The sequence below is a fragment of the Petaurus breviceps genome, unplaced genomic scaffold (assembly GCF_028583685.1).
Source record: "Petaurus breviceps papuanus isolate PSGF00001 unplaced genomic scaffold, PetGlider_PUasm1.0 98, whole genome shotgun sequence".
NCBI lineage: Eukaryota > Metazoa > Chordata > Mammalia > Diprotodontia > Petauridae > Petaurus > Petaurus breviceps.
Window position 1 is genome coordinate 26,882,262 of NW_027187460.1, and position 20,091 is coordinate 26,902,352.

General features: G+C 36.4%; 1 long non-coding RNA gene across 1 annotated transcript in view; it reads left to right on the forward strand.

Moving 5' to 3' along the window:
* Nucleotides 1-20,091, forward strand: part of LOC138155799 (uncharacterized) — a 49,281-nt gene that overhangs the window by 19,433 nt on the left and 9,757 nt on the right. The window contains exon 2 of the long non-coding RNA XR_011166995.1: nt 302-517. This is a non-coding gene — a long non-coding RNA (uncharacterized lncRNA). The remainder of the gene's footprint in view (nt 1-301; nt 518-20,091) is intronic.

Sequence of the window (20,091 nt, forward strand, 5' to 3'; positions counted from 1 at the left end):
TTTTCTTTTCTTTTCTTTTCTTTTCTTTTCTTTTCTTTTCTTTTCTTGAATATGCTGTATGCGATGTAGATTGTAAACTTGATCAGGGCTGGAAGTGATCTGCTTTTATTTTTGTATACCTGCAATTAGTGCATGACCTGGCCCATAAGAAGCATTCAAAAATTCTGAGTGATTGATCATTGTCCGACTCCTCTCTTTCCAGATTTGGCATTTGTTCTTCCTCCTTTAGACTTAATATTTCACTTGGCTTGCACCTTGAACCTCTCTTATGTAATACCCCTTCACCTTTGTTCTGTTTCAGACATGTTATCCCACTGTGGTAAATCTCTTCACCCATGCTGGTCAACTGCAATTGTAATATTGAGATAGCTGGAGAATTGAAAAGTTAAGAAATTTGTCCTTTATCACACTGTTAATGTGCCTTAGAGGAAGGACTTCAACTCAATTGACTTCCTGATCTCAAGGACTATCATTTGTCTGCTACACCATGTTCTCCTACCTCTTAAATGCTTATCAGGTAAGATTTCAAATTACAGTTATTTGTGATTGTATCATAAACTTCACTTGATTATGAAGTCCATGAGCGTAAAGACTATGTTTTATTCTATTTTTACATTGTATCTTCAGTTCCTACTTGGCACAGTATTTTGCTTATCATAAAGTTTTGAGAAATGGGTTATTGAAATAGGTAGGTGGAACCCACAACTTCATTCCCATTTTACAAATAGAAATCTGGATATTGATTCATGAACGATGCATCTTGCCCCACTTTAAATTAGATGACAGATCAGCCATTTTTTATTAGAATCCAAGCCTTATGACTTGGATTAGTTTCCTAGGAATAATTGAGCTTAATTTTCCTTTTCCTGTTCAAGATGTTTAAGGCTCAACCTGTCATCACTGCATTTGAGAAAGGAGGTTGACCAGCTGGTAAATATCTAGAGGAGAATTCTCCTAAGATTAAGAGTAAAATGGAAACCATGCAATGAAGTGAAGAATCAGAGATGCTGAGAAGAAGTTTCATCTGAAAAAATCAACAAATTATGAAAAACATGATACATATTTTAAATTACTTAAAGGTTGTTATATTGTGGAGACATTAGACATGTACCCAGAAGGTAGAAGTAGGAGCAATGAAGGAAAATTACAGAGAGGCAGGTTTCAGTTAGGAAACATTTCCTAATCATTAGAGCCATCTCAAAGTGGAGTATGTTATCCCTGAGGTATGTGTGTGTGTGTGTGGTGGTGGGGGGGATCTTTCACTGGAAATTTCCAAGCAGAGGTTTGATGGAGAGTGTTGTGGAATACATTTTCTTAGGAATTATTAGTTGGATTAAATGATCACTGAAATTCCTTACAACTCTGAGATTCTATGAAAGAGAAAAGAGTTTCTTTGCTTCCCTATCCCACATTTTCTCATCAATGTTGCCTCCTATTTGAAATAGAGAATCACCTAAGAGTTTCTAGCAGCTGCCTGTCTCATGCCCCACCCTTCTGCCTCACCCTCTGTGGATTAGGTACGGCTAGAGAATGAATGTTAAAGAGCTTATTTACAGGCAAGAGTAAAAGTTAATAAATGAATAAATTATGGTTTCATTTAGGGCCTATTTTGAAAATTCATTGTTTACAAGAGAAAACATTCTACTGTGAAAATAGAATTTAGAATTAAGAAAATAAAAGTGTTTTCATTTCTCTAAATATAATTTAAATTCTCAAATTTTGCATTTCTTTGTACGGGGAACAGTTTATCATCAGGTATGTTCATATCCTAATCACACTCTGATCAAATCATTGGAAGAAACAAATAGGTAGCCTTGATTATAAATATGCAAACAAAAGTAAACTATAAATTTGTTCATTGTTCCTTGAGTGTAACTCATATTCCTTTGGGCCCCAGCACTTGACACAATGGACCAAACTCACATTGGGTTCTATTTATACTAATGATCTGTAATCATTTTGCTTCTCATCCATGATTTTACATGGGAACATCTCAATTTGATTTTCTCTCTCTCTCAAGAAATTTTAGCTTCCATGCAAGCTTCATATTTATAAGATATCTAAAATAAAATAAATTTTATTTATTTATTTATTTTATTTATTTATTTAAAAAGTTGAACCACTCCTGTGCCCAAGAGACTTCAGTACTGCTCTCTTTATCTCCCCTACAGGGATGCCTCTCGCCGAATCCACAAAATTGGTGACCCGTCCTGGGGCAGCCTAATCACCTTAAAAGGGCCAGGTTTCACACCCTAAGAAAATTATTAGAGCTCAGACTTGGCTCATGTCTATGATCTTCCTAAAAGGAGGAGGCAAAATATACTTAAAGTACAATGTAAATCAGCTTTTGGATAAGTATTTATTTCCTTTATACAAAAGAAATTCTTAACACAAAAGACTATCACTAGTGCTTGTAGATGGTAAAACTTCCTTTTATACTGTCCCTTGAATCTGAGACTTTAGATTATGAAGTAGTTTGCAGGATTGCTGAATAAACATTTTACATTTCATCTTGTTTTGAATTGTCTCCATTAAAGAAAATATCTTCTGTCAATCCAGGCCTGGGATTGAGTTTATCCTCTACCCAGCTGTTAAATTTTCCAAAAGCAGAAACTCCCTCTGCCACCAGTTAACTCTGACAGACCCAGGATTTCTAAAACTCTTGAATTCATAAAGTTGCCTCTAGATCTCAAAATTAATCTTAGGATCATTGTTTGGTTACCTATACACAGGAAAGAAATAAAGCATAAACATTAAGCAGGGCTTCAAAGCCTAGGCTTGGCCTCATCTAATCCCACTTATGTACCTCAGCTCCAACTTCATCACTTCTGCTAGGGTGGAAGAAAGAGCAGCCATCCTTTCTTCTTCATTCTTTCAAGAAAGAGTAGACTATTCCTGGTGCATTTTGAAGATAGGAAGAGAACAGAGCATCTGAGGGCTAGGAAGAGAAGAGAACAACTGAGGGTTAGTAAGAAATTTCCTTTTGAACCATATTGAACCAGAGGTTCTTTTGTATTCACTGGTCAATAAGGAGATTCCTTCATCATGCCCAAAGAACCCATGTTCTTTACTTCTGGACAGGGCAAGTGAGGCAGTTCTTCAAGTTTCATGGCCCCTGTTATTTTTATCTTGACAAAAATGTTAGAACACACTTGCAAATATCCCACTTAACAGTCAGCAAATTTATCTTCTAAGTGGGGATATTTAAATAGCGCTCATCTCTGGTGGCTCTTTCATTCCCTCTGGATATGTGTAGTGTACATTATTCACAAAACCAATGAAATAATATGTTCAGGTTGTTTCCCATTGCATATGACTCTCTGCTGTGCTAATCTTTCTCCTTTGTGCTCACATAGAACCCCAAAGTATAACCTAAAAGGCTGTGTCAAACTTCCCATTAATGTTGACATCACTGATTCCTCTTCTACCTACTTTCATTGAAGCTGTGAATCCCTTTCCTTTCTCTCATCAAGACTCCATGGGCAGGCAAGTCTCTCTCTAGATTCCCATGTATGTTACTGTCTCTGTGTCCTCAAGGTGCTTTTCTTAGTATATCTATGTCTACCTTGATTATCTCTTGAGTGAATGTTTGTCTATGTTTACCTTCTGGGTCTATGTGGTTGGTGAGTACCAGTATGTTTTTAAAGGCTAAGCAAGAGGACACCACCAAATTGTGAGCCCAATTATTAATGTGGTGGCAATTTGATGATCCTTCCTGCTGCTATATGAATAAAGCAAGAAAAGATAGAAATTTTTTTTTTTTGGTCAGAGAACTTGTACCTAGTCCAAGAGACAAGGGAGCAGAATACGTATAGTGGCAAAGGTAATTTCTTATCAATGGAAAAGGGCAATCATTCTTCAGAATTTAGTCAACAAGTATTTGTAAAACACTATGAAACAGATAACGTTCTTAGTGCTTGGGCTACAAACATAAGCATAAAGAAAGGCATTCTCTGCTCTGAAGAAGCTAATTCAAAGGGGAGAGGGGAAAATACATAAAAGGGATACTCAAAAGCAAGGAGGAGGTATGCTTAGTATGGAGAGTCGGGGGGGGGGGTGTTTCTTGTCTTGGTGCCTCCCAAAGTGGAGGTTCTGGGAAGAACTCACCACTGGGAGAATAAACCTTTAAGAGAACAGGGAAGAGACAGCTAAGCCATAGAGGTGATGACCAGAAGAGGAGGCATTGCTGGTCTGTGTCTTTCCCCCAAATGGAGGATCTTTAAAAAAAAAACTCACTAACAGAAGATAAGGCCTGCAGGAGAGAAGTCAGGAGGTAGCAGAGATATGGTGGTTCCCAGAAGTATGGATCATTGGCTAACTGCTTTGTGGATGAAGTGGTCCGTGCATGATAACAAAGCTCTTTAATAATAACTGATATTTTTATGAAGTTTGTAAATTATTCCACAAACATCATATCTCTTGAGCTTTATAAGAGTGCAGTAAGGTAGGTGCTAAAGATATTATCTCTTTTGGGGGGTGAAGAAAAAAAAGATTTGGAAATATTAAATGACTTGCCCTTGTTCACACCACCAGTAAGTTTTAAAAGGATTTCAAGTATAACTGTTCTGACTCCAAGTTTAATTTTAATCCTCATATTATGTTTGCTACTCTGGGGCGATTAATTGATAGACAGAGCCATATTATTCTATTTAATACGCTGAAGCTCAGTGGTTGAAGACCTTTGAAAAATAATATTTCAAATCTGTATAGTGGTTCCCTGCTTAATTATTTCAGGACCACAGACAGAGCCTAGTTGTCACTCTTTTCTAATAATTTCCAGTCTAAAAACAATTTGGTATGGAAAACCTGTCACTATAAATATAGCAGTCAATTATATAATCAGATCAAAAATATACAAAAAAACTAAATAATGTGGGAAATTATTAGATTTTTAAATTATCTAGTTTAAAAAACCTTTTGAATTAGTCAACTGTCATCTATAAAATGAGCTCAAGAAGGAAATGGCAAACCACTTCAGTATTTTTGCCAAGAAAATCCTAAAAGGGGTCAAAAAGAGTTGGACACAACTGAATATGACTGAACAATAACACCTTTAAGTCAATTCACAGGAAAGTCCCAATTTTAATGAAGTGGGAGGTAGAAGGGGAAGGAAATCAATGTGTCCCTATGATATCTATTTAGACAATAAGTGAATGCAATTATTGGATAAAATATTCAAGCACCCATATACCAAACAAGCTATCAATATTAATTTCTCTTGGTTATCCTGCTATTTGCTTTATCAATTTGAATCCAATTCACATAAGAGTCCAATTTCTGTACAGGTTAACAGATAAATCACTATAAAGAAATAGAAACCTAATAGAAATTTTATTGGTTCCCTGTGGTCTGTGAATCCATGTGACTCATCTCATATTGCCCTAGGTGTCTTAGTAATAGTTTAGTCTGGGCTTATGTGGTGTCAGAATGAATTTCTACCTTGGTAAATCAATATTAATAAGAGCTGACTTTTATGTAATGTTTTAAGATGTAAAAAGAAGAAATGCTTCACATACATAATTTCATTTGATCTATACAATACTCCAAAGTAGTTTACAATCTCCTTGAGGGTAGGTATTGTTTTCCATTTGGTTTTGTAACTCTATCATCTAGTTCAATGACTTACACTGGAAATGTAATGAATAGTTTTTAGTTGAACTGAATTGGAGTAAATAATGTGCATTTCTACTTTATAAGTGAAGAAACTGAGACTCAAGAGGTAGATAAGTTTGGCTCATATCTTTATACCACTTTTAGTCCTATAAAGAGATTTCCTTACCAAGCTTTTATTTTCCATCCAAGTCTACAGGACAACAGATATCAGATACGGAATAGGTATTATTTAACCTGAAAAGGGGTATACTGACAACTAATGTAATTCATTCAAAAGTTACTAAAAGTCTTGTGACATTTTATGGGGGGCATTAAGTAATCCCTCTCTCTGATAAATTACACCTTCCCTCCATACAGGTACAATACATATTGTTTCAAAAATACTGATAAATTAATAGGTCTAGGGTGTTTCATCTTACATACAATTCCCTGCTATGCCAATCTTTATTATTATTATTATTATGATACTGTAGCCCATGGGTCTTTCTCCACATCCAAATGATACTGGACATGACTTTCTCCAGCTTTCATTGAAGTTATGGATACTTTTTCTTTCATCAAGTCTCTATATCTCCTTCCTTACCTTCATCTGGCACCAGTTCTTATGTTCCCATGGTTCCTTTTAGGAAAAGCAGTATAGATTTAGGAGACTTGAGTTCAAATGCTAATTATTATAGTTAATACTAGGTACTAGCTATGTACTATAGTACATTTGACCATGGCCAAATCATTTATCTCCCCTGAACCTCAGTTTCATTGTCTGCAAAATGAAGACAGTAATATTCACACTATCTTCATCTAAAGATCAAGTGACCTACCCAAGACCCCATAGTAGCAGAACTAGGATGAATAAAATCTTTTGGCACTGGAGTCAGAAAACCTAATTTCAAAATCTTCTGATGATACTAATTATGTGACCTTCAGCAGGTCACAAAGCCTCCCAGTCTTCAGTTCCTTCCTTTGTACAATGAGGAAGTAGAGAGAGGGCTGGCTTCTGAGGTTCCTTGCAGTTTAGCGGGTCACCTGAAATGTAGAACAAATCAATCAACAAAAATTTATCAGCATCTATTATGTGCTGAACACTGCAGATGCAGAGAAAATAATAAAAAAAAGCACATTCTGTCCTCAGAGAACTTACATTTAACCAGGGGATGAAATATGTACATATATAAGTGTATGTAAGATGTCCCAAAGATTTCTTTGTGGAGGATAGTTTGGAGAAGAGTATTTTTCATTTTCCTTTCTCCAGGGCATTGGGAACAATTGGTTGACCTTGCCCCTAACTAACTCTACCATCCATGGCTAGTTTAGAGCATGATCTTACCTTGAAGTCCTGAACCTCTGGAAGTGAAGAATACTCAAATACTACTGCTGCAAAGAGATCTGTCTGCTAGGAGGTTGATAGGTTAATGATGATCCCCAGTTCTTTTCTCTGGAAAATGAGAAAGATAAATTTTGTCCTTATCTAAGGACAAGGGTTTAAAACTCTATGATGTTTCCTGGTCATATTACTATTACCTTATTCTCTGACCATGTACACTTTACCAAAATTGTGGATCATACTCATGAATCTCATATCTCTGAGAATTGATTTTTATCTTTATATTGCCAGAGTCCAAGGTACCATGCCATTTGTCCAGCTGTGTTCTCACCAAACCCCTGGGCAGTTACCCTTGTCACCCCTCCTCCTTATTAACCTCCTTCTTGTTTTCCAGCACCATTTTTTTGTGTTCTGTCCCTCAATTTGAATATAAGTTCCTTGAAGACAGGTAATATCTTGTTTGCTTATATTTGTGTTTTCCCCCCAGAGACATTTAAAAACTGCTGTGGTTGTAGAAAATTCTACCCTCCAACTTCAGTCCTACAATGCTGTCTGAGCTGGGAAGAAATCAGACTCTCAAGGTTTTTAATGATTTAACACTCCTCCCCACAACCCCCAGCACAGCTCATACACAAATCAGTCAATTCAAGTTTTGATTGAATGAATATTATGGTTTTATAAACTATTAAAGTAAATACAGTTTTGTTAGATAGATGCAGAGGTGAGGAATTACTTGCCGCTAGGAGAATCTCAAAGACTTTCCATAGAAGGTAGTGCTTGAGCTGAGCTTTGAAGGACGCTATGGATTCTAACAGGTAGATTTGAGGAAGGAATGAATTCTAGTTATTAAATTGATGTTCTTCCTTTGTTTTCAAAGATGATCAATGGCATAACAATTTTGGGATAAAATAGTGATGTCTTACCTTGCATGTAAATTGGATTTGTGAGGCAGAGGGTGGCACAAAGGTGTCACTCTCATTCTGTCTTCCAATCATCAAAGTCCAATGATAGGACAAATGTCAAGATGACTGGTGATGCTCTGGGATGCAGTGAATGACCTTGACCAGTCTGACCAAATTCTAAGCATTCCATAGTGCCTGCTTAAGTCACCTTCCTGGCCATTGGAATTGTTCCAACCATTTCACCAGGAGAAGTTTTCAGATGGTTGGGATAGATATCCCCCTAATTATGTAATAGGTTTGATAACTGTTGGTTTTATTTGGTTTAGCCCCTCTCCCAATATGGTTTACTTGGGTGTGACCCATGCACATGCTATAGCTTTGTGCAGTCACACACAAGAGTTGGATGACATGTGGACATCAAGAATAAGCAGCCTTGAAAAGGGCTTGGCAAACCTTCATACAAGAGGTGCTGGTCCTCCCTCAACACCCCATATACCCTGTCATTAGGGACAGCCTGGGTTAAATCATGGAGACAGGAGATGCGATTGGGATGTATGAAGAATAACAAGAAATGATTTGGGTGGCTTGTACAATGAAAGAGAATACCATATCAAAAGTGATAGTATTTGAAGTACCTAGGTGTCTCAGTAGATAGAGGGCTGGGTCTAGAGTCAGAAAGACCTGAGTCTAAATGCAACCTCAAACACTTATTGGTTGAATGACCCTGGGAAAGGGATTTAATCATTATATGCTTCAGTTTCCTCAGCTATAAAATGGGAATAATAATAGCACCTACTTCACAGGGCTGTTGTAAAGATCAAGTGAGATAATATTTGTAAAAATTGGGTAGGTTAGTGCCTGGTACATAGTAGGTATAATATTTGCCTTTGATCCTCATTTTATTTTATTTCTACTCCAGTGCTATTTCCCTTTCACTACTTTATTACTATCATTCAGTCAAACATGGATCACATGTCTGTTCTACATGAAGCTTTGAACCAGCCAGCATGAGATAAAGAAGAAAGGAAAGTTATTTGCATGATAAAGGAATGTCACATTTTATAAACTATCTCAGGGACCTCTGCTATCTACTGGGTGACATAAAACTAACTTTCCCAAAACCTCATCTGAGAAGTACACTTAATGTTACATACCTAAATCTACTCAGTTTGATTGTGTGTGTGTGTGTGTGTGTGTGTGTGTGTGTCTGTGCCAAAGAAACACTAGAAATAGCTCAGGAAAAAAGAATGTATTTTTTTTTCCTTTTCCTCATTGGATCAGTCAGCCTATTATTTGTAGGACAATTAAGTCCAGGCTTCCAAAGGTCCTTCTTTCATATCTATATCATCTCTATATATATATATATCATCTCTATCTCTATCTCATCTACATCTATATCGTCTATATATATGTATCTATATCTATCTATATCATCTCTATCTCTCTATCACTATCTCTGTCTCTGTCTCTATCTCTATAACATCTATATCTATCTATAGCTAATCTATATCTATATCTCCATCTAATATATATCTGTCTTAATCTATATCATCTATATCATCCATCTATCTAAACTTCTCTCCTACAGTTTCCCCAGATTCCTCCTGGTGGTGGTGGTGGTGGTGGTGTGGATGTGTGGTCAGCTTTCTAACCTTATGATCAGACCTAACCTTATGGAGTCAGGGCAGGCTATGGCAGTGGGGGAGGTTTCTCTAAAACACTTATACAAGCAGCTGCCAAACAAATGTACTTCTTCCCTTCTAATCTTTCTCTCATATAGTTCCTTTTTTACATACTCAAATGCCAGATTTTGCTAGTAGACTTCCCTTAACCCTTAGACTCAAAATGGTCTCTTCCCTCTTTGAACTCACATACCACTTCAAACTTCACCTATGACTTAATCACAACCCATCAGATATTGTACTTATTTGGGTACCTTAATCAAGACAATTTAAAAAAATACTTGAGAGCATCATTAAATTTCAGATTTGGAGAATAATTCAGTGTCCATCTCACCCCATCCATTTACTAAGAGACTACTCTGGTCCAAACACTATGCTAGGTTTGGGGAATGCAAAAACAAACAGTTGCATATTTCCTGCCCTTAAGAACAATGAAGGGTTTAATGGGGATTGGTAATACCAGTGCACAAATAAGTAGTTAGTGAAGTAGGCAATGATCCAGGCACAGGAGAGATGCTTTAAGAAACACTTTAGGGAACAACAAAATGCTTTAGGAAAATTTGAGAAGGGAGTAATTATTTTCAGCTTAAGAATCAGGAAAGCCTTCTTGGAGGAAGTGGCATTTGGGCTGGATCTTAAAGGAGGGAAGGAGTAAAATGTCTAGATCTACACTTGGCAAGATTATTTTAACAGATATGTGGAAGATTAGTTGGAGAGAAGAAAGACCGGAAAGAAAGACAAGCTACAGGAAGATTAAGGCTACAATACAAAATCACAAAATGGTCTAATTTGAAGAATAGTACAGGATAAATAAAAATAATAGTATAGGACTTGGGCTTGTGAATTTATGGAGAGAATGTAGAGAACTCTGAGATGGGGAAATGTTTTCTGATCATGAAAGTATGAATAATCTCCACAGACATTATTCTTAGAGAACTGCCTCTAAGCTTAAGTAATTTGGCCAAGGTCACACAGTTAAGATGTATCAGATACTGGATTTTCTTTTTTGATGTCAGTTCTCTATTCACTCTATCAACTACCTCTCAACACATAGAAATCTCACCTATCCCAGCTCTGGAAAGCACCAACAGATTCAATAATATGAATAATAACAATAATAATAATAACAACAAAAATAATAAATGAACTATGTAACCATTATTTTTTCTATCTGTGCAAATGTCAATGCAATATGAGTTTTATAAAAATAATAACAAGATAGTGACTTGCCCCAATACCACTGCTATTTAAACCCTATCAAAAAACATGAGAAGATCGAGATGCTAGCAACAATAATACAGTTCTCAGAGACACAGATTTTTTGGAGTTGGAAGGGCCATCTAGTTCCACTGTACTGGAAAAAAGAATCTCTTTTAGAAGATCTCTTTGTAGAGACAACCAGTTTTCAAATGAAGACTTTCAGGGGCGGGTAATTCTTGGATCATTTTACCAGAGACCTTCCTCCAAACTGATCTTGATCTATTAACTACTCTGCTTTGTGTCAACTTAGTTAACTTCCGTTGATTCCATCTAAAGTGAACCCTCATATTAAATTTTCTTATTCAAATGAATTATATGAGAGACTTTGTCAGATACCTTATTGAAATTCAGATATGTGAAATTTAGGTTATTTCTCTAATCTTCCAATATAGTAACTATGTTAAAAGAAAGTAAAAAAAAGAAGAAAGGAATGAGAGAAGGAAAAGGGGGGAAGGGAAGAAAGAGGGAAGAAGGGAGAGAGGGAAGGAGGAAGAAAGGAAGGAATGAACAAACAAACGAACGAAGAAAGGAAGAAGGAAGGAAGGAAGAAAAAAGGCAGTGAAATGGAGGAAGGAGAGAAGGAACTAAAGTAAAGAAGAAGGGATGGAAGAAGGAATTAGGTATAGCGCAAACTATTTTTGATAAATCCATGTTGGTTTATAGTGATCATTGTTTCTCTTTCTCAGTGTTCACAAATTGTACATTTAATAGCAAGCATTAGGCTTTTTCCAGGGATTGAAATCATACATTCGGGATTGTAGCTTAAAGAACCCATTATATTCTTTGTTTGGAATATCAAATAGCATTTTAAACTCTTCACAATCCTGCAGCATATCTTTTGTCATCTACATTTTTTTTAAAGATTGACATAGGCTCAACAACCAAATCTGGGGCCTTTTCCCTTACTTGGGGAATGTATTGACTTAATTTTCCTGGGTGACATTAACACACTTGTTAAACTTATTATTTATTAACTTTTGCAGAAAATATCACTTATTTTGTGTTTCAACTTGCTGTGACCAATCTTAGCTCTGTCCCTTCCCATCTTCATTTTGTTCTTCGTGGTAGAAACCACAGAAACTAAATAAGAGTTAAATAGGTTTGCCTATTGTTGCCTAGGTTTTGCCTTTCTTTGACCTTAGTTATCATAATTTCTTCTTTCTTCAGCATTGTTACTCTCCTATCTTTCATCTTCCGTTGACTTCTTCCATGGTCTATATTTGTGACAAGTTGGTTTCATATGCTATGAGCATATATTGTCATATTTAGGCCATTAGAAACATGGGGTTCAGATACAAGGAAGAGATTGGTGCTAGATTTAAATAACTTAGTGTTATCTAATTAAAGTTGGTAGTGTTATCTAATTAGAGATGGTAGGGAAATAATTATCAAGGGAAAAAATAGAGGGAGAAGAAAGAAAGGACAGGAACAGAGCTTTGGGAATTAACTCCCATATAGAAGGTGCTAAGACAAAGAACCAGGGAAGAAGATGCAGAATGAGACAGTATGAAGATGAATAGGAGAAGAAGAAGAGGAAAGAGTGAACAGAAAGCAAGGAAAGAAATTATCAAGAAGGGGATGCTCAACAATGTCAAAAGCTTCAGAAAGTTCAAGAAAGATTTGGGTTGACTAAAGATCATTGGATTTTGGCAATTAAAAGGGCATTTTTGACTTTGCAGAGAATACTTTTACATGAGTTTGGGGGATATAAACTAGATGGCCTTATCTCTCCTCCCAAATTGTTAGTTCTCTGAGAAAAGGAGTTATGCTTTATTTATCTTTTATCCTCCTCAGGACCAAGCACAGTACCTCACACATAATAAGTGCTCAATAAATATTTGCTGAATTCAATTGAATAAGGAGGTGATATACTGAGACTTGCAGTGCCAAGTATATCCTATGAGTTATTTTCCACAATGCTGAGCCTTTGGCACTTTCATCTGCCCTTCTCCTTGCCTTTGAGAGGGAGAAATCAGAGTTAGATGAAATAGCAACTTGTGGAAAAAAGGAAAATTAAACCTAGTCCACCAAAAATAAGGATGGAAACAAATCTGGACTTGATAATGTCCTGAACTAAGGGCCCATAGATGCTCTCAAATTAAGCCAGTGTCTTCTAAATGGAAGTATCACAGTGGCTAGAGCACTGGGCATAGAGTAAGAAAGATGAATTCAAATTCAGGCCCATACACTTACTAGGTTAACCTGGAGAAGTAACTTAACCTCTATTTGCCTCAGTTTCCTCAATTGTAAAATGGGGATAATAATAGTACCCACCGTCAAGGGTTTTGGTGAGGATAAAATGAATGAATATTTTTAAAGCACCTTGTAAATCTTGAATCACTATGTAAATACTAGCTGTTATGATTAGCTATTACTATCTAAACTATGTATGTTAGTAGTCAGTTTTATCTTTGATTAGAATCAGGTCTAGCACACCCTTTAAAATCCCCCATCAGTCTTCAGTTCTTAAAAGAAGCTCCTAATTTATATGCCCCATTAAAGTCAGCACTATGTTGGACTATTGGGAATGATAGGCTGCCAGTAGCTTTCTACATTCTTCTATCACCAAGGGCTAAAAGACAAAACAAGACACACATATACAAATCCCCTCTTCTATGTTGAATCACTGATATCTTGGGAGATTCATTTTTATTTTTAAAAATAGTCTTTCTGTGTTCTCTTTCCATTCAGATATCACTTCTGTAATCCCTGTTATGGCTTTAAAGAAGAATGGTCTAATTACTTGGAATTCAAGGGAAGTTGGAAGGCTATGTGCCTCAGGTTTGATGCTGTTGGAGAGTTAGAATCCAGGGAATTTCAGGAAGTGATTTTATTGACTTTAAGAACAATATTATTGAATAAATACTATCCAATGTCTGGGTATTTTGTGTGTGATGTCCCCATCTCTCTCTCTCTCTCTCTCTCTCTCTCTCTCTCTCTCTCTCTCTCTCTCTCTCTCTCTCTCTCTCCCTCTCCCTCTCTCCCTCTCTTTCTCTCCTCACTGAATGTATTCTGAGAAAGAGTCCTCAGGGACTAAAGTGAACACAAAAGTATCTGTCTTTTTGAATCCTAGTAGAAATGCAAAGTCAAAATAATATTCTATTGTTTTTATTCAGGTGAAATAAAAAGTGATTGAAGTAGACTAGAAGCACTGACCCCATGATAGATGTTTCAAAAATTTCAAATTCTTTGAGTATTATTGTGTGTATGTTGCTTCTTTTATGAGAAAGGGGGTGTTAGTGGTGATGTGTATTCTCTCTTGTCCCCAAACACCTGGTTTATACATTGAACAGAATTGGGAGATTTGCCTATGAGATTCAAACACAGACTGAAGGAAAATTGTTAGGATCAAGGAAGTATGTGACATTTTCTGGAAACTGCTAATTTCATAATTTGGGGAATCTTTTGTATTCTTTCTCCCAAAAAACACATCCCTAAATCTTCACCCCTACCTGTCACTTCTATCCTCCTTCTGACTGGGATCTAGGCTGGGATCTAGCCCTTTTGTGGACATTAGAGACACTTTTATACTAATTTTTGATGCTGAGGTCTGGGATTCTTTTGTTTTTAAACTAGTTTCGCTGAGTGCCTAAAATGGTGCCTTATTCATAATAGGAATTTAAGAAATGTTTATTGAGCCTAATTGAATTACAGGCTTTAGAACAGATCAGAGAGGACATGTTGTCCTTTTGCAAGGGACAAATATGTTTTGGAATGAGTTTTGCCTTGTAAACAATAGAAGGCTTATTCCTTAATCCAGTGAACATAAAATTGAGGCCATCCATAATCAGCTCCTTCATCTCCCCTACCCTACATCTCAACCCTCTGTACATCCCCATCTCTAGTTTTTTCTCTTTTATTCCAATCTGAGGATGGAGTGCCCCTTTCTCACAATGGCTCCTCCCTACCTTCTCATATTCTCCAGTTTTAGAACCGTAAATAATGATCAAATTATCCATTGTTCATGGGTTGTGCCAATATATTGCCCATAACCCTACTCAACATCCTTTTAATTTTGTGGGCCAAAGTGAACCTGCTTATCCAACATTCCCCTGTATGATTTGTTTCCACTATTAGAATAAAGGCTCCTTGAGGACAGAGACTCTCTGATTTTGTGTTTTTATCTCTAGATTTCCAGCTTTTAAAACAGTGTTGGCGTATAATAAGTGCTAAATAATGTCCTTTCTTCCTTCTTCCCTCCCTCCCATCTTTTCTTCCTTCCTTCCTTCCTTCCTTCCTTCCTTCCTTCCTTCCTTCCTTCCTTCCTTCCTTCCTTCCTTCCTTCCTTCCTTCCTTCCTTCCTTTCTTCCTTCCTTCCTTCCCTCCCTCCCTCCTTCCCTCCCTCCTTCCTTCCCTCCCTCCTTCCTTCCCTCCTTCTTCCTTCCTTCCTTCCTTCCTTCCTTCCTTCCTTCCTTCCTTCCTTCCTTCCTTCCTTCCTTCCTTCCTTCCTTCCTTCCTTTCTTCCTTATTCAGTTCCCTACTTCCTTCTTTCTTTTCTTCTCTCCTTCTTTCCCTTGTTCCTTTCTTCCTCACAAAAGTTATATGCTCCACTTGTGCCCTTTACCCTAGCCACTGTTTCTTTGGCATATTGATCCTATAAATCATTCCCTTTTTCTTTTATCTTTAATCTTTTCCCATATGCTGACTCCTTCTCCAGCATCAACAAATGTCATAATAATAAATGACATTTAGAGTGTACATAAGTATTACACCATTAAAGCCTCATTACAATCTTCTGAGGCAAAGGCTACAAATATTGCTTCTATCATTTTCACTTCCTAGATCATCATACCAAATTTTAGAGGGGAAAAATGCCTTATCCGTAATAATTTAATCAATAAATTACAAAAATAGGTTTTGAACTCATTTCTTCCACACTCTAAATTCCAAACTTTAATCACTTTGATATTCTGCCTCTCTTACTAGGGCATAATTTTAAATTAATTCATTCATTTCTCCTCTACTTCTTTTGGATTTTTTCTTTTCATTTTTGATTTTGTTAAAAAATTTCCTTTGCATTTTTTAAACAAATTACCTAATAATTTGCCAATTTTATTGATCTTTTTAAAAGATCTCATACAACTACATTTTAAATAAAATTTTTCATCTTTTCTTTAATTTCAAGAATTTCCATTTTGTGTGTTGATTGAGGTATTTTTTTTTCATTTGTTGCTTTATTAGATTTTTTCTTTCCATATATAATTTATTGATCTCTCTTGTCACCTTTTTATTTAAGTATTTACAAATATATGTTTCTTCTAAAGGACTGCTTTGACAGGTCTTGATAAATTTTGGCATGCTTTCTCACATTTATAATTTTATTTTGGTTAAAATTATTCGCCATGTAATCTATGGCCCATTGATCCACTCACAAAGGAATTTGGGTGCCTATGGAACAAGTTTGATTATGAGGACCTGACCAAAGAAGGATGTTTTCTCTTTTCAGCCCATTTTGCTACCTGGAGAGCTATTGGAATGTATCTAAGGATAATCATGACATATTTCTTGATTTTCTTTCTTTAATATGAGTACCAGGTTTGTCAACTGCCATATAGACAATCAATGATTTAAATGCATATCAAATGTGGAACAGCTTTTGATTCACTCCCACATAAAAGTCAGAAGGCAAAAAGAACAGGAGCCCATGAACAGATACAGAAACCCATAAGGCACACTACTCATTGGTCTTCTGCTCCAATCTATCCCTCCCCCCAAATCTAATGAAGGTAATTTGGAGGAGAGTGAAAAGAATCCCCTTCACTTCTAACCTTTGCTGTTTTAACCAACCTACAGTAATGGTTGGAAGGGTTGGTAAAGTCCTGAAGCTCCAGGGGCCCCATTAGTGATAGTATTTTGTTCTTAAAATACTTTTCCTCTTGGAGTCAAGTACCTGAACTTTTGAGAATTCTCAAATTTGGTATTGCCTTAATCAGTACTTCTCAGAAAAATCTTTCTTCTATGATTAGAAGGCTAGATTCTGGAATCACCATGCTTTATAGGGAATTTAAAATAATATTTTGATTATATAGAGTAAGGAGGCTGTAGTTTATAGTGTCTTTGTACATTCCTCTTAGGTCTAGTTCCTGTACAACACTTTTATGTGGTTTTGTTGTATGCTGTCATATCATGCTCCTGAAAGAGGAGGCAGTGGGGGAGGGAGAGAAATCCACCTTCACCTAAATTGTGGAATGGGGAGAGAGACAGAGAGAGACAGAGAGAGAGACAGAGAGAGAGAGAGACAGAGAGAGACAGAGAGACAGAGACAGAGAAACAGAGACAGAGAGAGAGAGACAGAGAGACAGTGACAGAGAGAGAGAGACAGAGAGAAACAGAGAGACAGAGACACACACACAGACAGACAGAGAGAGACACAGAGAGAGAGAGACAGAGAGATAGAAAGAGAGACAGACAGAGACACACACACAAAGAGACACACACACACACACACAGAGCCAGAGAGACAGAGACAGAGACAGAGAGAGAGACACAGAAAGACAGAGACACAGAGAGAGAGAGAGAGAGAGAGAGAGAGAGAGAGAGAGATGAAGACAAAGGATAGAAAGAAAGAGAAGTGAGACTTTACATTTTTTGCTTTTTGGAAGGGGGAGGCAGGGCCATCAGGGTTAAATAACTGGCCCAATGTCACACACCTGGTAATTGTTAAGTGTCTGAGGCCATATTTGAACTCAGGTCCTCCTGACTCCAGGGCCAGTGCTCTATTCGTTATTCCACCTAGCCTCCCCAAACTACACATTTCTAAAGCCATAAAGGAATAGCACCTTCTCTGCTGACAGAAGAAAGCTAAGTGGTTCAGTGAATAGGGCACCAGACCTGGAGTCAGGAAGATCTGGGTTTAAAACCAGCCCCAGACTAGATATGTGATGCACTCATTCTTTGGGACTACATAATTTAATCTTATTTTATGATTGAATTCTTTCTTCAAACCTTCTTTATTTATAATATTGTTATTGCATTATCATTTGTAAAGAATGTGTTTAATATTTCCACCTTTCTGTGTATGCTTGTAAGTTCTTTCTTCCTAATGACATTTTGCATTTTTGTAAAAGTGTTATGAAAAGTCAAAAATTGATATTTATTGATTTTCACTTGGTAATTGCAACGTGTCTGTTATAATAGCTATTTTTTCCTAATATATTGTTTAGATCTTTTACTTGTTTCTTTTTTACTTTTCTGCTAGTTTTGACTAAGTATGAACAAGTCATGATTAAGTCCCAAACATTTTAATATTTTTCTTCCTAGTTCTTCCTCTGGTTTGATCAGTTTTTTCTCATATTTTTTCTCTCTAAGTTCATGATTGCCATTCCCTGAATCTTGGAGATTTTATTCATAAATAATTTAGTCTTCTTCAAAAATTCATTTTATCACTGTATGTACCTTTATGTTTTATGTGTGCTTCTTGTAGACAACAAATATTGGGATTTGCTTTCTGATAGATACTGCCACCCTTCTCCATGTCAGTTTGTTGTAGTCACATTTGTGATATGATTGCAAGTTTTAATTTTTCTTTCATCATATTGTATTATTGCATTTCATTTCTTTTCCTCAAGACACATTTTTAAAATGAGAAAAAAAGAATAAGGGAATGAAATCAACACTAGTTATTTATAGTTAGAACAGTCTGACTTCAATCCTTTTCCATCCTGTTCTTCCATTAACCCACACCCAGATCTCTGGTTGTCACCCTTTTGACCTCACTGCCTTTGGAAATTAGCTGTCCCTAGTCAAAGTTTCTTTTGTTTCAATAATTCTCTTTATTCTCTTAAATGTCCCCTCCTCCCTCACCCTGTCCTAACCCAGTGCCCTACTTATTTTATTTAATTTCCATCATTAGTTCTCTGTTTTCTAAGCATCCCTAGTCTTCTTTAGAAAAGATAGAAGCTTCTTCATATTCCTTCCCAACCTCTATCTATATGATTGTGCACTTTCCTTTTCAGACAATTGTAAAAATTGGCAAGTTCCTACCTCCCTCTACACATTCAATTCCTGGAATATCTCCTGCTCCTTTATAGCATTATGTGTTTTCTTCTAGATATACATAGTCTAATTAAGCTTCTTTTCTTTCCCTTCTTTTCTTCAATAGAATTGCTATCTCTTCTATAAATACATCTGGATCTGTCATCTTAAAGTTCCATGAGGGGTGACTCCAAGGTCCTTGATTAAAGAGACTTTTTATATGGATAATAAGATCTCACTGTGTATGATATCATGTTGGTTTTGTTAAGACCTGGAAAATTACAGAGCCTCTTGGAAAATCACCGAAACAACTCAAAAGAGTTTGCTCATCTCATCCACCCTGAAAAAAGCAAATGCATTAAGAATACATATTGTCTAGATTATTATGGGCAGTCGTGTGGTCAGTTTATAAATCTTCCACATCAGTATACACACACACACACACACACACACACACACACACACACACACACACACACACACACACACACATATATATATATATATATATATTGGATAGGTGGTGCATATGGCTAATGAGTTGGCTCTAAAAAGGAGTAGGGCAGGCAAAATTGACTCTAGAAAATGGCAAAGCATCTAAAGACTGCTGAGCTTTTATCAGAAATAATGACTCTCTTAAAAATACCAATATTCTACAAATGTGATTGTATGACTGAGATGTGGTGAGATGCTACAACTCTGTATAAATAAAAATGACTGTCCCTCAAAGGGCAGTGGGAAGATCTGTGGTGAGTGTAAGCAGGTCATATGAAAAACCAAAGAAATGATGATAGAAAATTAAAGTAGATTGGTCAATGGCAAAAGGAGAAAATAACACTGCTCTGTGTGCTCTCTTGGTATCCTTGCAAATTCAGAGGAAAGAAAGGAAGGGTATTACTACTTTGATTTGGCATCCATGGTGTAAATATTATCATTATCATCATCATCATCATCATCACAATAATTTTCATCATCAATATCTGGCATTTATATAGCACTTTGATGTTTACAAACTGCTTTACAAATATTAGTTACTTTTATCCTCACCACAACCTTGGAAGGTAGGTGTTATTATTATTTATATTTTAAGATGAGAAAACTGAAGTAAACAGAGGTTAAGTGACTTGCCTAGGTTAACATAGCCAGTGTGTATTTGAGGGTGTATTTGAACTCAGATCTTCTTGGCACTGAATCCACCTCTCTATCCACTGTGTGCCCTAGCTGTGTGTGTGTGTGTGTGGGGGGGGCTAGAAAAGAGAAACATGGAATGGACCAAAAGGAATGAGTTGTGATTTGCATCATTGGAGAAAATATCCACATTGATGATTACAATTGATCT